Here is a 26658-nt window from a genome sequence, read left to right as displayed (position 1 = left end):
TTTCACATTTAGTCAAGTTTTGACTAAATGTTTTAAAGGCACAGTAAGCATCCCGTAAACCATCACAGAGCTCCCCGAGCGTCTACATACAGTACAAGCATACTTCCATTTGAACGCTCACCGAACGGGAACATCCTGGCTGCTTTCTGTCGAGCGTGAGAAATTTTAAAAGAATTTATTTTCGTGGACTTGGTCCTCAACAACAATGGCGCCTCGTTTTGGTGCTGGACGGCTGTTATGAATATTCCCGGACAGTAAGCCTCCCGTAAACCATCACAGATACTGTCAGGCTTTTACACACAGTACAAACACCTTTTCATTTGAACGCTCCCCAAACGGGAACATCCTGGGTGCCCTACGTAAAGAGCGAGCAATTTTTAAAGAATTAATTTTGCAGATTGTCTCGAACACTTGTTGGACCAATCCTGAACTCAGGTCAAAAATGAGTTACTTCCCTTCGGGTCTCATTCTATCGATGTAAACTGGCGATAGCCGTGGATCGATGATTATCAGAATGTTTTTGGACCGTGGTGCGTTTTTGCGCTAGACCTAACTTTTAAAATCTAAATAATAAATTGACAGCTTGTTACACAAACATTTTTTAATCATAAAAGAATTCTTTTTTCATCAAGACAAGATCAGTACAATTAGAAGTTGTGAAAGTTTGAAAAAAGAAAAGCCCGGAAGCAGGGTCACGCAAGGGTCGTAGCAGACGACGGTTTATGCATATCGCCGTTCCTCTCAACAGTCAAAAGCCATCGCTAGAGTTCTTGTGAACCACAGCCGTTTGTTTCGTGCACAAAAACGTGCTATTGTAGATAAGCTGACATCGAGTCGCATTCAAATGACTAACTGACGACTACATTGTGAAAAAGGGAAACTGGATCACACGGGTTCACGATGGCTCAGGTGTAAGATAAACCACGCAAAAATAAATTCTTTGAAAATTGTTTGCTCTTTACGGAGGACACCTGGGATGTTCTCAATCTGTAAGTGTTTAAATGAAAGGGTGTTTGTACTGTGTGTAAAAGCCTGACCGTATCTGTGATGGTTTACAGGAGGCTTACTGTGCCTTTAACATAGAGGGGGAATCGAGACGAGGGTCGTGGTGTATGTGTGTGTGTGTGTGTGTGTCTGTGCGTGTGTGTGTGTAGAGCGATTGAGACCAAACTACTGGACCGATCTTTATGACATTTTACATGAGAGTTCCTGGGTTTGAAATCCCCAGACAGTTTTTTCATTTTTTCGATAAATGTCTTTTATGACGTCATAAATTATCAGGCTTTTTGTAAAAGTTGAGGCGGCACTGTCACACTTTCATTTTTCAATCAAATTGATTGAAATTTTGGCCAAGCAATCTTCGACGAAGCTCGGACTTCGGTATTGCATTTCAGCATGGAGGCTTAAAAATTAATTAATGACTTTGGTCATTAAAAATCTGAAAATTGTAATTAAAATTACTTTTTTATAATACGATCCAAAACTACTTTTATGTTATTTTTCATCATGTTCTGATTCCAAAAACATATAAATATGTTATATTTGGATTAAAAACAAGCTCTGAAAATTAAAAATATAAAAATTATGATTAAAATTAAATTTCCGAAATCGTTTTAAAAACATTTTCATCTTATTCCTTGTCGGTTCCTGATTCCAAAAAACATATAGATATGATATGTTTGGATTAAAAACACGCTCAGAAAGTTAAAACGAAGAGAGGTACAGTAAAGCGTGCTATGCAGCACGTACAGCGCAACCCGCTACCGCGCTGAACAGGCTCATCACTTTCACTGCCTTTTGCATTAGCGGCGGACTACGGTCATTGTGAAAAAATGCAGTGCGTTCAGTTTCATTCTGTGAGTTCCACAGCTTGATTAAATGTAGTAATTTCGCCTTACGCGACTGGTTGTTTTGATAGATTCGCGTAGGACTGTTATGTAGCGTCCGGTCAGGAAGAGAATGAGCCGAACTCATTTTGACCTGAGTTCAGGATGGCAGTCACGGTGATTACTGGCTTTGGTATTTAGTATCAGGCCGGCAGATTGACTAAATTTTTTGATATCGCTTCCCGCCCCCGGGGGGGGGGGGGGGGAGGGGGGAGGAGGGGGGGGGGGTGTCCTTTTACATTTAGTCAAGTTTTGACTAATTTTTGGCTCACGTAAGTGTAGCCTATGCGATGCTAACTTTTGTCTGTCTGTGCGTGGGTGCGTGCGTATGTATGTGTGTATATCTGTGGTAGAAACTTTAACATTTGACTGAAATCCGAAATACTAATTTTACCTGGTTATTATTCAAGCAACAGCTTCAAAGTATTGAAGCAATGATCAACATTTCGTCGGCACGTACGTAGTTAAAGTGTGTATCCAAAGAAAACGGGTGGTGGGGGGTTTTGGGGGGGGGGGGGGGTAAAAACACCTGACTGGTTTGTGTCGTGTGTGGTATGTAGACCAGGTCAGGGGTCAAGGTTAGGTCAGATCGCGTGAAGGATTGTGGTATAGATACAGTTATCACCGAGCTGCAGTTCGCCGATTCGGAGAAGTCGGACGACTCATGATTTCACATTGTTCGGTTTCGTAGCTCCAGAAAAAATACCAAAGGAGATTTCCTACAGGTTAATCTGCACAGCGTGTTTTCAATGTCTGCGCGAGGAAGCGCTGTCGAAAGCGCAGTGTCGATCTGGCCATCTGGCAGTCGTGTCCCTGTAAGTAGGCTACAGACAGACAGATCTAGATCTAGTGTCTCGCACTCTTGCACCGTGTCACCTATGCTTATTGTGTGTGTGTACGTGTGACGGAGTGATTGAGTTTGTGTCACTGTTTGTCGATTTCTTACGTGAGCCTTGAAGGCTTCGCCTCTTGTTTTAATCGAGATGAGGGTCGTGGTGTATGTGTGTCTGTGTGTGTGTAGAGCGATTCCGAGAAAACTACTGGACTGATCTTCATGAAACTTAAGATGAGAGGTCCTGAGTATGGCATCCCCAGACGTTTCATTTTTATTTTTTTATAAATGTCTTTGATGACGTCATATCCGGCTTTTTTGTGAAAGTTGAGGCGGCACTGTCACGCCCTTATTTTCCAACCAAATTGATTGAAATTTTGTCAAGCGATCTTCGACGAAGGCCAGACTTTGGTATTGCATTTCAGCTCCGAAGCTTAACAATTAGGTAATTAGTTTGCTCATTAAAGTTATCATTAAAAACATTTTTTCACTTACAGATTAAAAATTCACTGCATTGTATTCTTCATCTTCTCCTGAATTAAAAAAATATATAGATGCGTTATGTTTACTTGAAAAACGCGCTCACAATTTAAAGGAAATAGGTCGAGTATAATGTTCGCATGCTTCGCGGAGACGAGCGTGACCCGTCTCGGTCTTCGGAGAAGTTTAGCCGAGACTATCTGAATGTAGTCTCGGCGATGACTGGTTTTTGGTGTTGATCTTTCGGACTTTCCAGTCGAACGCAGAAGAAGAAGAAGAAGGTGTTGATCATTTAGTTTGACTCTGCCTACAGATTGACTAAATGTTTTAATATCGCTTCGCGCGTATAGTATGTACCTAGTCAGTGCTCGAATCTAAATTGTACATTTTTTTAAATTTAAAATTTTTTTTTTTACTAAATTAACGCTGAAGAGCAAAGGGTCGTTTCTCAATCAGTGCCTTTGTGGTTTTTTTCCCGGCGGGAAAACACGAGGCTTTTAACGTAATTGGCTCAACTGTCTCGGCCTCAGATTTGTCGAAGCCGCGAGAACTCACTGGAGAAGTTTTCAATCTCGGCTAGCCTTGCGAGCGGGTACACAACCAGTAAATTTAATTAAAGCCCCCCTCCCATAGCGTTCTCTACTACTTCGCCATGCCCCCTCCGCAACCCGTAAACTATCTGTTTCTGATCACTGAGCTCCCCGAATTTGTACACACAGTACATGTACAAAAATACTTCCATTTGAACGCTTACCGTTCGGGAACATCCTGGCTGCTTTCCGTTGAGAATGAGAAATGTTCAAAGAATTTATTTCGTGCAGTTAGAAAAGGATGTACTATAAAGGGAATCGGAAGCCTCGTTTTGGCGCTAGACCTAACTTTTAAAATCCAAATAATAAATTGACAGCATGTGAGACAAACATTCTTAAATCATGAAAGAATTCTGTTTTCATCAAGACAAGATCAGTACAAATCGAAAACCAAGGAAAGTGGGTCACACGGGGCCACGATGGCTCGGGGGGGGGGGGGGGGGGAGGGGGGGGAGGCGGGGGGGGGGGGGGGTTAAATAAACCACGAGAACTGGTCTGTGGTTTATGCATGCTAAATAGCCATTCAAACGAGCTGTTTCCTTCCGCTGTTAAATACTATTTCAAGTGTGTTCCATAAGGTTAGAATTGCGTATTTCGGGAAAGATTCCATCATTCTGTAAACCTCATGCGAGGCGGAGTGGGGCTTTAAAAGAAGTAAGGCACACAAACAGAATAAGACGTCACGCGGCAGTTCGCCTGAGTTTGATATCTGGAAACATAATCAAATTACCCCCCCCCCCCCCAACTCCTTAATTAAATGAGCGATCTGACAAAGAAAGCAACAAGTCGCGTAAGGCGAAATTACTACATTTAGTCAAGCTGTGGAACTCACAAAATGAAACTGAACGTAGTCCGCCGCTAGTGCAAAAGGCAGTGAAAGTGACGAGCCTGTTTGGCACGGCAGCGGTTGCGCTGTGCTTCATAGCACGCTTTACTGTACCTCTCTTCGTTTTAACTTTCTGAGCGTGTTTTTAATCCAAACATATGTTTGGAATCAGGAACCGACAAGAAATAAGATGAAATAGTTTTTAAATCGATTTCGAAAATTTAATTTTGATCATAATTTTTATATTTTTAATTTTTAGAGCTTGTTTTTAATCCAAATATAACATATTTATATGTTTTTGGAATCAGAAAATGATGGAGAATAAGATGAACGTAAATTTGGATCGTTTTATAAAAAAAAAAATTTGTTTACAATTTTCAGATTTTTAATGACTAAAGTCATTAATTAATTGTTAAGCCACCAAGCTGAAATGCAATACCAAAGTCCGGGCTTCGTCGGAGATTACTTGACCAAAATTTCAACCAATTTGGTTGAAAAATGAGAGCGTGACAGTGCCGCCTCAACTTTCACGAAAAGCCGGATATGACGTCATCAAAGACATTTATCAAAAAAATGAAAAAAACATCTGAGGATATCATACCCAGGAACTCTCATGTCAAATTTCATAAAGATCGGTCCAGTAGTTTAGTCTGAATCGCTCTACACACAGACAGACAGACACACATACACCACGACCCTCGTCTCGATTCCCCCCTCTATGTTAAAACATTTAGTCAAAACTTGACTAAATGTAAAAATCAAACCTGGGGGTATTATCTACAGAAAAAAAATGTGTGTGAAGTTTCACGAAGATATCCAGTATGTTTGTCTGAATCGCTCTATACACACACACACACTCACACACAGTCACACACACACACTCACACACACACACACACACACACACACACACACACACACACACACACACACACACACGTACACCCTCATCTCGATTTCTGGTCTACGTCAAAACATGTAGTCAAAACTTGGCTAAATGTAAAAATGACTTTTAATACTGACAGTTCAGTTCGAGAGTGGGGAGTCTGTCGAGTGGTCTTCGTCTATTTTCGATCAGATGTGTATCTATACGAGGGAACAACAGAATAATCAGAACTAATACGTTTTTTAAATACCCCCATAGAATCAAGTTGTTTTACAGTATCTGGAAGCTCATTCCTCAGGGAAGTTGAAGACAGAAAAAATGACTTTTAATACAGTTCAGTTCGAGAGTGGGGAGTCTGTCTGTCGAGTGGTCTTCGTCTATGGTAAAGGTTCACAGAAGCAACGAGAGGAGGCAGACGTTCTAGTAAGTATGGTGGCACGCGTGCATTAACTAATTTGAAATACAAAATCAAGTTGTGTCTTTTTCGCCTCTCCTTCAGTGTTGTACCCCCCCTCTGCTTCTTTCTCTCTGTAAACTTGTAGGGCTAGTTATTTTTCGGTAACTTACCCAACAACCAAAATCACTTACCCAACAACGGGCCTGAATCCTCGATAGCTCATGAGTAGAGACTGTACACATTGTGGATCTACTTTTTGCGACTCAAAAGTTCAGAACACTCTAATGTACAAAATATACATTTCTGGAGCAAACAATACAACCATACCGTATTTAAACCAGCAACTACAGACTTGAACACATGAATCTCCATATAAAATCCATGAGTTTGGTTGTTTTCTGAATTCAGATCTGCCGTGCACAATCGTTTATCGCTAGCAAGATTCCAAGGAAAAGTAACTCTCATACTTTGTCTAGCGACACGAGTAGTTCCCCTTCCAGATTTCGGCTGCACCGACAAGACTGCAATCCGACGGTCAGTTTTCAACAATATTTCATTTTATAAACAGATCACACGCAATCAATTGCAAACATTTAACCAACGTAAAGAACATGCAGCGGTTTCATACACTATTTTGCCCCAGAAAACTAAACTTCATACAGTTTTTAACGTTGGAACACGGGTGTAAAACTTCGTCTGCTAGTCACATTCGAAGAAAGAACATTTCCTGAGCGATACCAAAACATGAACAGAACACACACTATCTGCCTTTACCGCCACAGCAGAATGACAACATAACTGTGTACTTGATTTTAGTTCAAAACATGGAAACTGACAAGAAGTGTTAACAAAATTGAATGATTTGCACGGAACTATACAACCGCGCATTAATTGATCGCCTGCGCAGGTAGACTGGTTGGGTGAATATGATTCGATCAAACTTTCGCACAAAAACTCCTCTTTTCTTTGAATAACTGAAGAAAGGAGGGATAAAGAGGTTACATACCTCGTCTCAGTGATTATCAAAAATAATGGTCTCAGTTCGCGGTCATGAAAAAGCTCGCTGAAGCTCGCATTTTTCATGATCCGCTAACTTCGACCATTATTTTTGATAATCACTGAGACTCGGCATGTAACCTCTACTTATCCTGATTCATCGTACAATTTTTGGTGACTCGTGCCACGAACTGCACCTATAATAGTTCTAATGGCATCAAGATGCAAGTTTTCTAATAAAGTAGCTAATCCCAAATGACGTCAGAAAAATCAAAATGGGGAATAATAAAAGATTTATACATAAGTTCAAGTGCCTTTCGGCTAAGGCGATACTTATAGGACCGAAAACATGAGAGAAGAACACGTACTTTTGATATAATTGACTGAACATGCGCTTCCCATTTGCAGTCGCTCTGAATCAGTACACCAAGATGTTTGTGAACGTGGTTTTCTCTCAGAATTGTTCCATCAAATACAAGAGGACGGGTTTCAGGCATTCTATTTCTTGAAAAGGTCGTCAAATCTGTTTTTAAATTATTGAAATTAACTTTCCATTTTTCTGCCCAGTGTGCAATTTTGGCTAAGTCTGTATGATCTGTGTCCGCGTGTTTGAATCATTTAGAGATAAATACAAACTGGTATCATCAGCAAAAAGTTTAATGACAGATTCAATATCAATGACAATATCGTTAATGTACACAAGGAACAACAAGGGCCCCAGAACAGAACCTTGGGGAACACCTGAACAAACACGTCCATATGTCGATTTTCTGCCTTGGATAACAACGGCTTGTAACCTGCCTGTCAAATAATCTTCAAACCATTTTAATAAAACACCTCTTATGCCTATAGCATATAATTTATGCAACAAACCCTTATGCCACACTCTGTCGAAAGGCTTTTGATATATCACAGAAAACAGCCTGAGACGTCAACTGCTTATCTAAGGATTGACAAAAATCGTCATACAGGGTGACACAAAAAAAACAGAGCTCATAAAAAGTTGAATAATTTCCGCAATATTCAAGTAATTCTGTTATTTGTTTCAGATTCATTAAGAAGACGGATTGATCTAAGAGTCTACCACGTGTGAGCTTCGAGATGCCTTGGACTACAGAGCAAAAGACATTTGCAGTTGAGACATATTTTCGGCTGAAGTCTTTCCGGGAAACGCAATTGCGATTCAAAGACCATTTTAATTGTCGTGAATTTCCTGTCAGCTCAGTGATCTGCGGATGGGTTAAAAAGTTCAGAACCCATGGGGCTGTGAATAACCTCAATGCAAAAGACAAAAACAGACAATCACACTCTGGGCGACCAAAATCAGCACGGACACAAGACAATGTTGCTGCAGTCAGAGACTCTGTTGTCCACAGCCCAAGCAAGTCTGTGCGTCGGCGAAGTCAAGAGCTTGGCATCAACCGGGAGTCTGTAAGAAGAATTTTGATCTCAGATCTCCATCTGTATCCCTACAGGATTCAAATCAAGCACAAGCTCACAGCTGACGACATGAGGAAGCGAGTCACCATGTGCCAGTGGTTTTCAGACAGGATTGACGATGAACCGGACTTTCTCGACAACATGTGGTTTTCAGACGAGGCCCACTTTCTGCTGTCTGGGCACGTTAACTCTAAGAATAACATCTTCTGGGGCAGCACACCCCCTGACCACTGCCTGCAAAGGCCCTTGCACTCTGTCAAGTGTACTGCCTGGGTGGCCATTTCAACTCATGGCATTATCGGGCCATTCTGGTTTGAGGACGATGACGAGCGGTCCTTGACTGTGAACACGGAGCGCTACATCCAGGTCCTGCGCAAGTTCTGGGTAGCACTTGGCCGACGTAGAGGCATTGACAGAGCCCTCCAGTGGTTTCAACAGGACGGAGCCACCCCTCACACCTCCAATGTATCCCTGGAGTGGCTGCAGCAGCGCTTCGAGGACCGACTCATCAGCCGCAGGTGCCACCCGGAGTGGTCACCGCACTCACCAGACCTGAACCCCCCAGACTTCTACCTGTGGGGTTACCTCAAGGACAGGGTGTATGAGCACAACCCCCAGACCATCCCTGACCTCAAAGCAGCCATCACAGCAGCCATCAGAGCCATCCCGAGAGAGGAGTGCAGGAGGGTCATTGAGAACTTTGCCAGGCGAATCCAAGTCTGCCTGCAGCGCCGGGGCGGGCATCTGGAACATATCTTTGAGCGGCTGTAGAACAAAGAGTTTTTTGTTGTATAGCATTGAGACTTTGCAGATGTTGGCTACATAGGTTGTACATAATTCCATAGAATTTTTGTTTCAAACTTAATAAAATTTCAGGAGTTATAAGACTTTTAGTGAGCTCTGTTTTTTTTGTGTCACCCTGTACATGCTCAACAACTGAAAACTAGTTGAATCACCAGGAATAAACCCTGACTGAGAAACCGTTAATAAATCATTATCTGTGAGATATCGAAAAACATGGGCTTGAACACATTTTCCAATACTTTTCCAATGCAACTGAGTAATGAAACCGGACGATAGTTACTACAGTGTTCTTTTTCACCTTTCTTATAAATGGGATTCACATGAGCTACTTAATCTGATAAATATATTATAAAGGGAATTTTTCGCCAACGACGGACAAAGGAAGGACTGGCAGATACAGATTCGTAGACAGACAGACAGACAGAGAGAGAGAGAGAGAGAGAGAGAGAGAGAGAGAGAGAGAGAGAGAGAGAGAGAGAGAGAGGAGAGAGAGGAGAGAGGAGAGAGTGGATGATGGAAACCAGAACACTCATACAAATTGTATCTATACAAAGACACACACACACACACACACTGACACACACACACACACATACACACACACACACACGCATTATCTCACAATAAGGCACTAACTCTTTCTCATTATTGACTGTTCACTGGAAAGTTCTTATGTCCATGCCGACACCGACACTGAATGAAATACCTCGTCACAAAAAGTTCCTTTTAAACCCTTCGCCGTCAGTGTCATCAGACTGATTAGCTTTTGATGGATCCAAATTGATAACGACACCTCACGTTGGTCGGGGTAAACAATCTTTAAGAAATCTCATCAGATTATGTGGAAATTGACGCATAATCTTTTTGTCTTGTGGCTACCATCGATGAAGGTTCAATCTACCCACAATGCGTCGGGGCTTCCGCTATGTATTCCGGTCAAAGAGAAGCAATCAGTAAAAGCGAAGATTGCTCTAGCGATTGGTCTCGCTGAGTATATGGCCTGGAGGACATTTAAACAACAAAATGAAAGAAAAACAAGTGTTGACCTTAACGGGGTCAAGAAATACGTCACCAAATCCAGAAGAACCGGCAAACTTCGCATTCCTGCCATAATAATAATAATAACAAGAAATTCCTTCGAGGTAGGAAAAACACCCCCGTTGGTCAAAGGGAAATAACCATTCTCACTGCACCCATTCTCACTCCCACCAACTGAGAAGGTTATTTTCCTTTGACCATGAATATGTTTCTCTATAAGTCCTTGTAGAATCTTAATCCACCAATAACTCCCTAACCGTGTGTTTGACTGGTCCCAATTTTTGGAAGGACCGTCTCAGGAATGTATAGAACCTGTTCACCAAGTTTGGTGACGATCGGTCCGTTCATTCTTGAGATCTATATGCGAACACAAACACACAAACACACAAACAAACAAACAAACACATCGACCGAAGCCTATACACACCCCTATACCGGGGGTGTAATAATAAAACATTCTTTTATTGCGCTGTTCACCGCCAAATGGCAGTCTCATGGCGCTTTACATTAGACATTAAAATTCAACATTTTACATATAAAGAGTTTCCTTGTAGGAAATACCATACAAGCATTACAACAACAAAAAATTAAAAAATTCATAGACAACGACCACTTATAGTTATATAAGATAAAAAAAAGTTTAAAAAAAACAAAGCAATACTGTACTCACCGATACAAGAACGAGACAAGACGGTACGAATTTTCGCTTATGGAAGCTTCATCAGGAAAAACAAGAACACAAAAGACAACAACAAGTCGCGTAAGGCGAAAATACAACATTTAGTCAAGCTCAGTCGAACTCACATAATGAAACTGAACGCATTGTATTTTTTCTGCAAGACCGTACACTCGTAGCATCGTCTGTCCACAGCTCGTGGCAAAGGCAGTGATATTAACAATCCAGAAAAGCGCGGTAGCGGTTGCGCTGAGGAGGATAGCACGCTTTTCTATATCTCTATTCTTTTTAACTCTCTGAACGTGTTTTTAATCCAAACATATCATATCTATATGTTTTTGGAATCAAGAACGGACAAGAAATAAGATGAAATTATTTTTAAATCGATTTGGAAATTTTAATTTTAACCATAATTTTTCTATTTTTAATTTTCAGAACTTGTTTTTAATCCCAATATAACATATTTATATGTTTTTGGAATCAGAAAATGATGAAGAATACGATAAACGTATTTTTGGATCGTTTTATAAAAAAGTAATTTTAATTACAATTTTCAGATTTTTAATGACCAAAGTCATCAATTAATTTTTAAGCCTTCAAGCTGAAATGCAATACCAAAGTCCGGCCTTCGTCGAAGATTGCTTTGTTAAAATTTCAATCAATTTGATTGAAAAAGGAGGGTGTGACAGTGCCGCCTCAACTTTTACAAAATGCCGGATATGACGTCATCAAAGACATTTATCGAAAAAATTAAAAAAACCGTCTGGGGATATCTTACACAGGAACTCTCATGAAAAAGTTCATAAAGATCGGTCCAGTAGTTTACTCTGAATCGCTCTACACACACACACACACACACACACACACACACACACACACACACACACAAGCACACACACACACATACACCACGACCCTCGTCTCGATTCCCCCCTCTATGTTAAAACATTAGTCAAAACTTGACTAAATGTAACAACAACAACAACAAAAACAACAACTCAAAAAGCAGTCAAACGCCTTGGCACGTTAAATCCACCAATATTCTCAGTGTCTTGTTGCATACGGACAAGCTCAAAGCTGCACTGAACGACGAAAGACACTTAAAATTGTGCAGAAATCAAAAACGAAGCAGGGCGAAAGCCATCCTGAACTCAGGTCAAAATGAGTTTGGCTCATTCTCTCCCTGACAGGATGCCTTGAGTTTCCTTGTCTGGCAAGGAAACCGATTTTTTTTTTTTTACATATGTAGAGTTTTTTGTAATGTATTATTGATATAAGCAGATTCGCGATCGTCGATAATGATTTTTCATGGTGTTTTGTAATTTTTAAATTACAAAGGAATTGATATGTAAGACAGTTTCAAGCGAGCTATTTTTCGCGGATGTATTTACTGTGCAAACAACTCTAAATATGGCAAAAGTGTCACGTGATAATCAACCGTTTGGTTTCGACGCTCACTGGAGCAGACGATATTTTCTGCAACCAGTTGACAGTGATGAAACCCTATATTACGGTCTCCTTCCGGCAGCAGTCCCAAAATTTGGACTTGTTTTGACCTTAGAACGATGTCTTTATCATAACTGTGAAGAACAGAACGGAGATCACTGTCGAAGTCGGCCAATCTGCAATCATTTTCGTCTCGCGAACACTGATCTCAAATTTAGACAGTTATTTGATGGTCGAGGGACTAATATGCGGGAGATGGGGTGGTGTTGGAGGCGGTTGTCATCCAAATCCAGCAAAAGGCAAAGCTGACTTCCTGCAAGCACGTTGAACCGACGCAACATGGAATTTGACCTGTAACGTGACTGAATTGAGAAGAAAAAGAACTCATCAGGAATTCTTCCGTGCCACAAATGTAATCTACAGAAGGCACGCAGGCGGTTATACGCCCCTTACAATTAGCACTCACACGCGTTTACAGAGTTAATCAAAGGGTCGGTAGGACCGGTACTTTTTGCACTTTCTATCTCAGATATGATTCACAAACCGGCATCTTCCAGTCTCAAAATTTGGTTTCGAAAAGGTTTTCTCAGATTTGAATTAGAACTCTTAGAGCTGAAAGTTTACCACATACCCTCATGAGCAGCAAAGCTCAGGTCAAGGATGGAGATTTTTTCGATCTCCCAGATCAACTTATATGTAGACCTGCTATTGTGGGTTCACCCTATTTAGTGCTGTGTCGTATCCCTCTTCTACCGTATAATTATGTGCAAGCGCAAGACCAAGTACGCACGAGAAAGATCCTGTAAGGCCAAAAAAAAAATAGGTCTGTTTACGGTAACATAGGCCCAAAAAATAGGGTCGGTAGGTCGGGATTGTTTTTTTTTTTTTTCCAAAAAACCATATTTTTACGTTATTTTGCCAAATAAACAAGATTTTTTTTTTTTCCCAAATGCCAAAAAAAAGTCTAGGGTCGCGCGAAAACACTAGGGTCGGTCGGGTTACCGTAAACAGACCTATTTTTTTTTTTGGCCTAATCCATGTCAGAGTTGGGTTGATTATGGAAACACGAACACGTGCACCCAGTAGTATACAGGGTGGTCCAGAAAAAAGCGCCCTATTTTCTTTTTGATCTGATCTTTTTTGACTGACTGCGAAGAGAGATTTAGAAATTTAGAAATTTGAAAACAATAGCAGAATGATGGGAAATTATTTCTTGCAAATTTGGAAGAAACTGGTCTGTCCTTAAAGAGTTGATAACATGCTCTATTCAGGCTCCTCTTCGTTGAAGAACTGCTGCAACACGAACGTTGAAATTGTCCGTGACTCGTCCAATCATGTCAGCTGTCAGCTTGTATGCGCCTGATTTCCCTTCTGATGTCACACTTCAGAGCTGCCAGGGTCTGGGGAATGTTGCCGTATATCCTGTTCTTGAGATACTCCCACAGAAAGTGGTCGGGTGGGTTGAGATCAGGTGAGTAAGGTGGCCAAGAGAAGTCAGTGCGTCGTGAAATGAGTTTATCACCAGGGAAGAGGAGCCTGGATAGAGCATATCATCAACTATGCACTAAGGACAGACCAATTTATACCAAAATGTGCAAGACATCATTTCCCATCATTCTGCTATTGTTTGGTGAACAAATGTTCTAAATCTCTCTTCGCAGTCAAAAAGGAGATCAAAAAGAAAATAAGACGCTTTTTTGGACCACCCTGTATACGCATCCCCTGTAATCAGAGAATGATGGTAAATGACGGTCATACTAGTAAAAGCCCACTCGTGGTTACGTACGAGTGTACGTCGCAGCGGCTGCAGCAGTAAAAGAACTAATGAATTGGCACATGCAACGAAATCGATCGAGTCATTATTCTCTCCTTGTTCATTCGTGGGCAGTATTGGTGCTAACGCACTTCTTATCAGGAAATCGGGGAGATAATTCAATGTGCTGCATTAAAGAAATTAATTTTCTAAAAGCTGAGTAGGGATTTCAAGTCTGACGCACTACTTTCTGTGCTTTTTTTTCCTTTTTTTTCTATCCTTTTTTTCTAGTTAAAGTTTCGTAAATGCCTCCAAGTGCTTCTTAGCCATGTTTGTTTGTTTTTATCCCTGAGACGGACGTCACACGAAGCGATTAGTGCGTTCCCCAAACTATAGACACTATATTTACAAGTGACGGGCGCAGTGGCATAGTGGATAAGACATTGGCCTCCTAATCGGAAGGTCTTGAGTTCAAATCCCGGCCGCGGCCGCCTGGTTTAAGGGTGGAGATTTGTCCGATCTGCAGACCTGCTCGTGCCTTATCCCCCTTCGTGTGTACACGCAAGCACAAGACCAAGTGCGCACGGAAAAGATCCTGTAATCCATGTCAGAGTTCAGTGGGTTATAGAAACACGAAAATACCCAGCATGCTTCCCCCGCGAGCGGCGTATGGATGCCTGAATGGCGGGGTAAAAACGTGTCATTCACGTAAAAATCCACTCGTGGGAGTTTGAGCCCAAGACAGAAGAGAAGAAAGTACAAGTAAACCGAAGAATACGAACGACATCGTGTGATACATTGTACCATGCATAATAGAGTGTTATGGTCAAGAAGTCTAGAACCATTGACAAAACATTCAGATTATTTTTGTTCATTTCATTTCATTGTCATTACATTACTGCTGGGAAATCCGGGTCGCTTAGTCCCAGTGGAAAGCTAGTAGCAACAGAGTCGCGCTACCCAGTTGTATGCGTGTTTAGGTGTAATCAGCCAGCTGCACTTATGGCAAAATGACCGAGGTCTTTTACGTGCCACATTGGTGGGACGGGGGTGGAACATGGATACGGTCAGTCTTGCTGCGTTGCATTGCGTTCAGTTTCATTCTGTGAGTTCGACAGCTACTTGACTAAATGTTGTATTTTCGCCTTACGCGACTTGTTTTTTATTTAACTTAGAAATTATCATCCTAAAATGTTTCCCTTCTTACTCAAGGGACGTAACCACTCGGTACACGTTTTCGAATAAATCGATTTTGGGGGTGAAATCTATTACATTTCACCACCAATTTTCTTCACAGGCAAGAAACTGACATGCTTTTCGTCCATAAATAATTTCACTTCTTAATTTTACCAGGAAACAACATTTCAGTCTTGAGTATATATCGAGGGGGAAATATGTACACAGGCGAAAGATGAAATCGTGACACCGGCCAAGATACTGGTGCAGTGATCTGAAGTTTGAGCCTCATCCAACACCGATTTGGCATCTCACTTCATTTTTTAGCCCCACGCAATAAGTGGTCATTCACATTTTCGCGCTCACTTGCAAACAAACATGGCAATCAACGAAGAGCAACCGTTCACAACAAGATCAGCAGATAGCACGAACAGTCAATGGTCGAGGGGAGAAAGATAGGCGCAACATGAACACGATCTGAGATTTCTCTTTCATGTAAGTTTGAACATGCGCAGTGACCAAATGAAAGACCTGGGAGAAACTTCAGATCACTACACTGAGGCATCCATAAAACATGCGAACAGAGCCGGTCACTGACGCAATTGATGACGTGCCATGTAGCCTTTAGTTATATTTTTTTTTAATCGGAAACTTAATTGACATCAGTCTATGGCTCTGGAAAGGGCAGCTGTGAAAACGCCATATCAAACCGAGCGTGAACCAGTGGCTGAACATTCTCAAGTGTTCTCGAGGAGGTGCGAACTGATAGCTGATGTAAAAATGTGACTGGGCGCGGGTCCGTCGTTGTCCTCTGGCTGGAGCGGATAGGTTATTGTGGCTTCATAGTTTTAGAAGTGTTTCTTTTGCCAAACATGCATTAGACAGTTCGAAAATGTTCCTCTTCCGGCATGCGTATTGCTTTTGCCTCTGAATTCAATCTTTGCGCAAAAAGCTGCTGGCTGCAACAACGTTCCCTCTTTTTTTTTTCTCGTTCCGGGTCACTGACCACGATGCCAGGGATCCAAATCCAGAGAAGCTGACGTATTTTTGCGTATTTTATTATCACAATACCCGAATACCCAATAACGCTTATGAAGGAATCGGGTTGATATGCATTATTTCTGCAAGATAATTGAGATCTATCAGACCTGCAAACGCGAGAGAGACTTATTTACACATGTGTGTGTATTATGTAAATGATGTCCGTAAATTACGTCACCGAAGAGCTCAAACTATTACGGCGATCACACTGCATGAGGTATTGCGCAATACACCCCGGGAGCCGAGATCGAGGCTCGCAGTAACGATTACGGCTTTTGTTATGTCATCTGTTATGTCAATGCCGTGCCGCAAGGTGCTTCACAGTAGCAAACGATCATGCGATACGTAAGTTGTTGTGAAAAGTTCTTGAATGGAAAAGCGCATGAATGTACTGAGAGAGAGAGAGAGAGAGAGAGAGAGAGAGAGAGAGGGAGAGAAAGAGAGAGAGAGACTCGAGAGAGAGAGAGAGAGAGAGAGAGAGAGAGAGAGAGAGAGAGAGAAAGAACTTTGAACTTTGAACTTTATTACAGGAAAGATAGCATAAGGTCCGTAGGACCTTTCTTACAGCTAGTCCTGATCTAAGCAAACAAAATGGTTAAAATCGAAATGGGAATACATAGGAACAAACTTTTTATGATGAAACGCAGACACACGCAATAATAGTAATATAAGAATAAGATCATTCTTTACAGACATGTGATATACAGATATCACAATACGGGCAATACAACCATACATAGAGAGAGAGAGAGAGAGAGAGAGAGAGAGAGAGAGAGAGAGAGAGAGAGAGAGAGAGAGAGTTAAAAAGAGAGGGAGAAAGATATATATATATAGAGAGAGAGACAGACACAGAGAGAGAGAGAGAGAGAGAGAGAGAGAGAGAGAGAGAGAGAGAGAGAGAGAGAGAGAGAGAGTCTGGAGTCTGGAGTCTGGATGGTTTATTGATTAGGCCTTGGGCCCATTTCAATTCGGGGTGTACAAAGTTTCAAAATTACATGCTTCATGAATAATAATCATAATAATATTAATCATAATAATAATCATCATGATCATAATGACAGTCGACATGACGACAGTGAAAACAGGCATTTACAACAGCAAAACGTTTGAAAATGGACAGTAATGCATCAACACAAAGTCCAGTCTCTATCACACTTCACTCATGTCTCTCTGTCATCCTTCCATCCATCCATCCATCCATCCAACCATCCATCCATCCATCCATCCATCCATCCATCTCATGTCCCTCTGTCATCCATCCATCTAATCATCCGTCTGTCTGTCCAACCATTCATCCGTCATCCATCTATTCATCCCTCCATCCATCCATTCACATGCCCTTCCACACGCAAATCTGCAAACAGTTATATACATAATCGTTGCATCTCTGATACATAGCATCACATTAACGTTTTCAAAAAAACAAAACATTATTACTATTTTTTAAGCAATCGACAAAAACAACAAAAATAGCATACACATAAAACAAGATCATGCAATATCTCATATTCACTGTCCCCACTCACTGCGTATTTTAAACGCGTTCATGATGAAGGTTGCAAGTCTAAGTAATATTGATCTGTTTGGTGTCGCTAGAAGTAGCGCCAGTTTAAAGCTTGATGGACGGTTGTAATATTTTGCAGGTATGTAGTACTCACGAATACCAGCATATTTTGGACATTTCAAAACAAAATGAATTTCATCTTCGGTCTCATTTGCGCAGAATGGACACACGTAATCTACAGCTGTTGACGACCGAATGTGTCGTAATCGATGCACTTTGAGTGGCGAGACACCAAGTCTTAACCTAATCAGACAGTTTCTTGCTTTGACATGCTTCAGGTCATTTAAGTATGAAGACATGGATAAGGCTGACTTGAAAGTGCAATAGAAAAGGAATCGTTCTTTACTTTGTACAGTTTCTATCCACTCTTGCTTGTATAATGTGACTAGTCTGTTCTTGAATTCCGTTATGAACGCATTTTCATTTCCAACGCCTTGTTGAATCCAAACTTGGTCAAAGCCGTATTTGTTTAGCACATAGCAAACTGATGACGCCCATGTTGGTTTAAGCGTGTTTATTCAAATTCTCATACACACGTTTCAAACAATAACAACATTAAGAACGTTAACAAGCAGATTGCTTATGGACACGTTCTTGAAATTATAATCAATACACATTCAGATAGCAAAACATGGCGAACAAGTGATAGCTTCAACACTTATCTTGATAATCTTTAATTATATTTTATACAAATAGGGTAAAGAGAGAGACAGGGAGAGAGAGAGACGCCCATGTTCTTTTATTTTGTTCGTGTTGTAACCGAGTGCCGAAACACTACGATCACCTCGGGAAGCGAAGTGCAATCAAACAGGTTTGAAAATATTAGGGCTAATTTCTTAGCCCTATAAAATCTGTTATGCAAACCCGAAGGTTTCCATGAACATACAGACAATCGGAAACTACCAGACCCCATCACAAACAGATTTCCACAAACCACGGGTGTTGACTTAAAGGCCAACAACTCGGGTGCAGAGTCTGCTGTGAAAGGAGCGGTAGCCTCCCCTGTCACAATCACCCCCGTTTGAAATGAACTTCGTCCCGAAGTTCCGAACCGGGGGACCACTGTCCATCCCAAGTTCGCAGAATGGGAACAGCACGAACATGTTCAGTGGTCATATTATGCCATTACCTGAACATATCATGCCGAGTCCCATCCCTGCTCGCAAGCGCCAGATGTAACCGAGTGCCGAAACACTACGATCACCTCGGGAAGCGAAGTGCAATCAAACAGGTTTAAAAATATTAGGGCTAATTTCTTAGCCCTATAAAAACTGTTATGCAAACCCGAAGGTTTCCATGAACATACAGACAATCGGAAACTACCAGACCCCATCACAAACAGATTTCCACAAACCACGGGTGTTGACTTAAAGGCTAACAACTCGGGTGCAGAGTCTGCTGTGAAAGGAGCGGTAGCCTCCCCTGTCACAGTGTAAATAAAGCAGCATTTTATAAGCTTTCTGTGGCAATCGATGACTAGGCATTTTCAGGATGCGCAACCAAAATCGCATGGACTTAACAAACGTGTTGACAAATAACGGGTGTCTGCCAGTTTCTCCATACACAAGTGTATTTGGTGTTTTCATGCTTGTGTTCAGAAACCTCTTAAAGGCCAACATCCAAAAGAATTTTTCTCCTGGAGCGACCTAAACTTGAACCCGTCGCTCTTCTTGCATGTCTGTTTACTTCGTGTTGCACGCAAAAATTGCGCGACTTCCTTGCCGCGTGGATTGACGAAGCTGTTTTATTCTCGTGACTGAAAACACTGCAGTGCGTGCAGTTTTATTCTGTGGGTTCGACAGATCGGTCCAGTAGTTTGGTCTCAATCGCTCTACACACACGCGCACACACACACACACACACACACACATACACATACACACACTGGCACACACACACACACTCACACACACACAGGCACACACTAGCACACACACACACACACACACACACACGCACACACACACACCCGCTCGGCTTTTTGTCCCCTCTGCCTCACTGATTTGGTTTTGTGTTTATTTCGTAATTATTTTGTTAGTAAATAGTGAACATTGCTTCAATGCCGAAGCAAAAAACATCATTATTGGTTGTAATTTGCTACCAATTTTAAAACCCGAATATCGTATTACATAGTAATTTTGACAGCAGTTCAAATGTGTACATTTACCAGTTCCATTCAGCAGACTTTCAGGTCTTTGTGACTGATTTCTGGCCAGGAATTCATCACGCTTTCTGTTGTTCATTCGTTTCCTGTGACATTGATCAGCAAACCAGCAAAGTGTGTGTGTGTGTGTGTGTGTGTGTGCCTTTGGTTATATCGGTTTTTGTTGTTGTTGATGAGTACGTAACAAAATGTAGTCAGTATAATTATATACGTTTGCACCATACCTCATCTCCCGTGAAATATCAACAGAGTTCGAAGTTTCAGTTTGTCAATCTGTATAGTATGATTTGTTTTCAAATACGTTTTGTCTTTCTTTCCTTGTCCTGGTTTGTTTACAGATCATCGTCATTTTTTAATCTCGGAAGATCTAACTAGTGTTCTGAGCATCGCCTAAGTAGACATCAACAAGCATGTACATACTTGAATGATCTTGCCGTTGTCTATCTTTTGCGATATCATGTCCATTTCCACATCGCAACATTATTGAATATTTGTACCAGTTTCAATTTGTCTGATAGATGTTGAATGACACAGAAATAAAACGATTTCTTCGTGAACTTCAATTTAATATATCAGGTGTACGATACATCTACACAGTTGTGTGTGTGTGTGTGTGTGTGTGTGTGTGTCTGTGTGTGTCTGTGTGTCTGTGTCTGTGTGTCTGTGTGTATGTGTGTGAGTGTGTGCGTGTGTGTGTGTGTGTGTGTGTGTGTGTGTGTGTGTGTGTGTGTGTTCTTGAACATAACTACACCCATGTGTTTATGAGTTACATAATTATATATATGCGTTCAGTCAGTCTGCATGTTTCCTTTCACAAAATAAGACACAACATCAAAAATGAATACAGATTTGATATGCAAGGAGGAAATATCAAACCAACCCACACCCCTCGTCCTGATATGGCTCTGCGTAGTCGGCTGGACGTTAAGCAACAAATAAACAAAACAAACAAACAAAACCCACACCCCAGACCTAAAGCAGCTCATGACAAACTTTTGGTACACACTTTGCAAAATAATACTCTAATTTCTAACCAGCTGCATTACACGCTGCCAACAGAGAGAGAACAAGTCGCGTAGGGCGAAATTACAACATTTAGTTAATCTGTCGAACCCACAGAATACAAGAAACTAAGTCCATCTCACGATGAACACGAGCCGAAATCATATGCACTCGACTTATGAAATAGAAAGAAATCAAATACGACGAAGAGAAGAAAAAGTTTGAAAGTACCATTGAACTTCCATGTCGGCGTGTGGCTGAGCTTAAAATAGGAATGTTGTTGCAATCTGTTAGGCACTTTCCCTTTTGACAGGTAGTTTTTGCATGTACAGCAAAACACGGCCTTTTTTTTACAAATCCTAAAGACTGTCGGAAACTTCGCATGCTCTCTTGTGAACGCCATGTGAAACATTGATTCTAAAACAAAAATCTATGGCATGAATGACAATGGAAAGACGGTCTCTCTCTGATTCCAAGTTCATAATGACAGTTATAAAGTGCTGAATTTAAAAAATCTGTAGATGAAGTAAAATCATTTGAATGTTGGCTTGTTGAAACTTCATAACAAACAGCCACCTCGTCTATATCATTATCTGAAAGAATGCCAACTTCCTTTGAAACACCAACATTTGTATGGAAAACTTCTGTTTCTGTCATCTTTGATTTCATTTGACAACTTGGACTGATGGCATCTTCCAGAGATATATCCATTACTTTCAACTTGCGCCTCTTTGTATTCCTGTAAGCCTGCCACTTATTTATAAAAAGAAACGTTTGATACTTTTTTCTGCAAGACTGAAGCGAAAGAGGTCTGTCTCAGTTTTGTCGTCAGTTTGTTGTGTACATTTACACACGCACAACGAACAACACATGCACAGGCCCGGGGGAAGCTCTCCTTTCTTATGTCCGACGATAGACGTATACATGTAGTTTACATGTTTATTAGTCATCTATTGTTTATTGCAGAAGTCAGAATTTTGGCACTTTTTACAGGAAATCCACAAATACTCGAAGCTCAGCCTTCACATACGAACGAAAGGAAAAAATTAAATCGATGATAGGGTGCTATAATACCTTAGGTTGAAGTACAAACAATAGTTTTGTAATGATATGTCATTTTAGAGAAAGCAGAGACGATTTTGTGCAGACACTCACCACTCGTGTTGACAATTTCTGTCTGCGGTGAACAGCCTGCAGAGCCTGCGGTTATCCGCGGGTACAGCCGAGGTTCCGGCGTGTATACGGTCTTGCTGAAAAATTGCATTGCGTTCCGTTTCATTCTGTGAGTTCGACAGCTACTTGACTAAATGTTGTATTTTCGCCTTACGCGACTTGTTTTTTCTTTTGTACATTCTCAGCAGAATTCTTTTAGTTCAACCCAATGTACTGCCCAGATAACATCTTGTTTACTGTCGGCGTTGTTTTCATGCATTGTACCACGTTCTATGATGTTTTGGATACATAAATAACAAGTCGCGTGAAGCGAAATTATAAAAAACGCTGGCGCTGGACCCGAGTACTCTTCAGACTGGCTCGCTCCCCCAGTATGAAAGTTTTTGTCTTGTGCACGTGGATTAAAAAAAAAAAAATTTTTTTTTTATTTATTTTACACAATTAAAAAAATTATTAGAGTAAAATAAAACATTAAAACGTTCATAATAAACAATAGTAAACAAGAATTTAAAAAAAACAACACAAAAAACATAGACCACACATGCCAGGAATCGAACCCGGATCACTTTGGCCATAGGCGGACGTGCTACGACAACTTTACTAGAGGTGTGCGTTTGAATCACTGTGTCCCTGTCGCTCTCTCTCGTGCTCTCTGTCTCTCTTTCAGTCTCACCGAGACAAAACACTGCATTGTAGTTTCTTTGCCGAGACCAAATCCCCACCCGCTGCTGCGCTGGCTTGCTTGCAAATCGTCTCGCATGCGATACGCATGCTTTTCTCGTGATCGGCGGTTCTTTTTGGCGAACTGCCTCGGGTTCAAGTTTAGGTCGCTCCAGGAGAAAAATTCCTGTGGATGTTGGCCTTTAAAGTGATCCGGGTTCGATTCCCGGCATGTGTGGTCTATGTTTTTTGTGTGTTTTTTTTTTAATTCTTGTTTACTATTGTTTATTATTTTACTCTAATAATTTTTTTAATTGTGTAAAATAAATTAAATTTTTTTTTTTTTTAAATCCACGTGCACAAGACAAAAACTTTCATACTGGGGGAGCGAGCCAGTCTGAAGAGTACTCGGGTCCAGTGCCAGCGTTTTTACATTTAGTCAAGTTTTGACTAAATGTTTTAACGTAGAGGGGGGAATCGAGACGAGGGTCGTGGTGTATGTGTGTGTGTGTGTGTGTGTGTGTGTGTGTGTGTGTGTGTGTGTGTGTGTGTGTGTGTGTGTGTGTGTGTGTGTCTGTGCGTGTGTGTGTGTAGAGCGATTCAGACTAAACTACTGGACCGATCTTTATGAAATTTGACATGAGAGTTCCTGGGTATGATATTCCCATACTTTTTTTCATTTTTTTGATAAATGTCTTTGGTGACGTCATATCCGGCTTTTCGTAAAAGTTGAGGCGGCACTGTCACGCTCTTATTTTTCAACCAAATTGGTTGAAATTTTGGTCAAGTATTGTTCGACGAAGCCCGGACTTCGGTATTGCATTTACATGCGAAAAATAAAGCAAGACGCTTTAAAAATGCGTTCAATGAACATGAAAAAAAGAGTGCTTTTAATAAATATAAAAAGACAATAAAAAAGGAATGCAAGTTGTATCATAATGAGTTCGTTAAAACTTTGAGAAGGTTAAGAAGTAATGACCCGAAAGCATACTGGAATCTTCTAAATAAAAATTAAAAAAAATAAAAAAATTCCAAAACTAACTATCCAACTTGTTCGGAGTTTTTCGAACATTTCAATAAACTACAAGAGTGTGATGAAAATGAAATGGAGGATAGTAATGAACCTTTAAATGAAGCAAGTAATGAATTTCTTAATGCGCCTTTTACAAAGGAGGAAGTTATCAAATGTATAGACAAGCTGAAAAACAATAAGGCATGCGGTCAAGATAAAATAATTAATGAGTATTTAAAAGCGTCACATGATCGAATGATTGATATTTAGTCAAGTAGCTGTCGAACTCACAGAATGAAACTAAACGCAATGCAACGCAGCAAGACCGTATACTCGTAACATCGTCAGTCCACCGCTCACGGCAAAGGCAGTGAAATTGACAAGAAGAGCGGGGTAGTAGTTGCGCTGAGAACGATAGCACGCTTTTCTGTACCTCTCTTCGTTTTAACTTTCTGAGCGTGTTTTTAATCCAAACATATCATATCTATATGTTTTTGGAATCAGGAACCGACAAGGAATAAGATGAAAGTGTTTTTAAATTGATTTCGACAATTTAATTTTGATAATAATTTTTATATATTTAATTTTCAGAGCTTGTTTTTAATCTAAATATAACATATACCGAAGTCCGGGCTTCGTCGAAGATTACTTGACCAAAATGTCAACCAATTTGGTTGAAAAATGAGAGCGTGACAGTGCCGCCTCAACTTTCACGAAAAGCCGGATATGACGTCATCAAAGACATTTCTCAAAAAAAAAGAAAAAAACATTCGGGGATATCAATCCCAGGAACTATCATGGAAAAATTCATAAAGATCGGTCCAGTAGTTTGGTCTCAATCGCTCTACACACACACGCACACACACACACACACACACACACACACACACACACACACACACACACACACACACTTTGGTCATTAAAAATCTGAAAATTGTAAAAAAAAAATTTTTTTATATAAAACGATTCAAATTTACGTTCATCTTATTCTCCATCATTTTCTGATTCCAAAAACATATAAATATGTTATATTTGGATTAAAAACAAGCTCTGAAAATTAAAAATATAAAAATTATTATCAAAATTAAATTGTCGAAATCAATTTAAAAACACTTTCATCTTATTCCTTGTCGGTTCCTGATTCGTGAAAGCGAAATTACAACATTTAGTCAATCTGTCGAACCCACAGAATAAAACTGCACGCACTGCAGTGTTTTCAGCCGGGTCACGAGAATAAAACAGCTTCGTCAATCCACGCGGCAAGGAAGTCGCTCAATTTTTGCGTGCAACACGAAGTAAACAGACATGCAAGAATAGCGACGGGTTCAAGTTTAGGTCGCTCCAGGAGAAAAATTCTTGTGGATGTTGGCCTTTAAGGGCAAACAGATGCACCTTTTCAATAGGTGAATGGTCTGCATCAAGGCCCCAGACTTCTGCTGCATAATTGAGCATGGGCTGGATCTGAGAGTCGAATAGTTTATAGAATATGTTTGGTGATCTTTCTCCCAGAGTCCACAGTACCTTAAAAATACCAATCACACCGTTTCTTGCACGCAGCGCTAAATCGTTCAGCGTGTGAGAAAATGTCAACCTTGTAGAAAAGTAAATTCCTAAGTATTTATACATGTTCACAGTTTCCATTACGTTATTGCCATACATCCATTTTTCAATAGCTGCAATATGACCACCATTTCTGAAGATAACTATGCTAGATTTTTCTAAATTAACAATTATCAATTAGTAGAGAGAGAGAGAGAGAGAGAGAGGGAGAGAGAGAGAGAGAGAGAGAAATAAAGGTAGCAACAAATAAATGTATGGATAAATATGCCAAGAGCAAATAGTAAATGAATGAATGGATAAATATATATATAACTGATAGATAAATACAATCTGTTCTCAAAATTCAAGTAAAAAATATATAAAAAAAATACATGAATAAAAAAACTACTAGAATGAATGTAAAAAGAAAAAATGAATAAACAGATCAGCTGCGTAAATTGATTAATGCATCTTTAATTGATAGATAAGGAAGGAAATTAGTTATCAAGGTACGAAATTAATTAGACAAAAATAAGACTGTTGCTAATTTAGAGCCCTTGCTATATCCACGTCCCTGACGTCATCAGTCCCCGTTCGGCACTGCTCGGAATCACTCGGTAGTGGTCGGAATCCTGACCGTTGGGTAAACTTCAAATTCGTAGCATTGTGGACTGACATATTTTCGCGTCCTTTGAGGTGGGAGACGCAGTCCTTTGACTCTTCAATATTATGGGCCTCAAACATTGATAGTTTTATTCTTCTTCTTCTTCGTCGTTCGCTAGATAGTTTTATCATAAGAACCTTTTCTAATTCCTATTAACTCGATGTTCTTTAACTATATTTATACATAAATGCATATTGTAAAGCAGTATGCATTGTTAGAGGATTTTTTTAGTAGCAGTGTTTAAATGTCGAAGCTGCTTTTCCCATTTTTACCCAAGAGACCGACTGTATATTGTGTTATTGTATTTGTCAGACTTGATTGTACCAAGTCCCTACACATGTTGTAATGTGCTTAGAGCCAAATATTTTTGTTTTTTGTAAGGGATAGGCGCAATATAAATACACTTTATTATTATTATTATTAAACATCTGTAGGTTACTGTCAGATTTTGGTCTACCATGCAGCACCTATCCAATAAAGAGGTAAGACCCCAACACTTCCTGACCTGTCAAAAGATAAAGTGACTTTGTATTGTTTTTACAGGTGCCACCTCCAAATTGCTTTACATGGCTAAAAAAAACACACACACTCTAACAGCGTAATCAAACAC

Source organism: Littorina saxatilis, linkage group LG10, assembly GCF_037325665.1.
Source record: "Littorina saxatilis isolate snail1 linkage group LG10, US_GU_Lsax_2.0, whole genome shotgun sequence".
In the NCBI taxonomy this organism is placed as follows: domain Eukaryota; kingdom Metazoa; phylum Mollusca; class Gastropoda; order Littorinimorpha; family Littorinidae; genus Littorina; species Littorina saxatilis.
Note: the sequence above shows the minus strand (reverse complement) of the source record.